Below are 835 nucleotides of genomic sequence, written 5' to 3' on the forward strand. Positions count from 1 at the left end.
AAATTGGCATGTTTTGGTTGATTTTGAAAAGAGTTGAAAAGGACTTGTTTTGAAAATGGCACTTTATGGTTTTGTATGAAAAATATGATTTTTGGGCATACTTTGACGGGACATAACATGGACTACGGATCTCTGTTTTGTGCCAAATTTGTTTAGAAATGAAATTGGATCCGGGATGTCCATGTCGTTCGAAGAACGGGTGAAAAACGATTTAAAATGAGAGAGTTATGTCCGTCGGAAGATTGGGGGTTGAATCTGTAAATTCTGCAGCTTTTAACTTAGAAAATTTTTAGCAGAATGACCCTCCACGCGTAGGCGCACTTGGCGCGTACGCGTCGTTCTTCGGGAAGGCACCATCCACGCGTGCGCGTGGTGTGTGCGTGTGCGTCGATGCGCTGCACCCATTGCCCAGCCATTTTCCCGAGAGTTGTGCCAGAGTTGTGCCAGTCTTGTGCCTGGGGCGCAAGTGTACCCACGCGTACGCGTGGCTGACGCGTACGCGTCGTTATCTATTTTTTAATCCGCGCGTCCGCGTGAATGGCGCGTATGCACCGATGAGTTTTGTGGCCATCCACGCGTGCGCGTGGAGTATGCGTACGCGTGGCCCTGTTTTCATCCAAAAGTTGATTTTTGAGTATTAAAAGCCAAATCTCATACTTCTAAGCCTCCGATCTCACCCCTTATGTATTAAATCATTATGATATGCCTAGCAATGAGAAAGGAGCTAGGGGATGTGGTAACTTGCGAGTGAAGTAAGGGAAAAAGTTATGATCAATGATGATCAACGATGATTATATGAGATATGGAGGATGACGGTGGGAGTACCGTGTATGTC

This window comes from Arachis duranensis, chromosome 2 (genome assembly GCF_000817695.3).
Source record: "Arachis duranensis cultivar V14167 chromosome 2, aradu.V14167.gnm2.J7QH, whole genome shotgun sequence".
NCBI classification, from domain to species: domain Eukaryota; kingdom Viridiplantae; phylum Streptophyta; class Magnoliopsida; order Fabales; family Fabaceae; genus Arachis; species Arachis duranensis.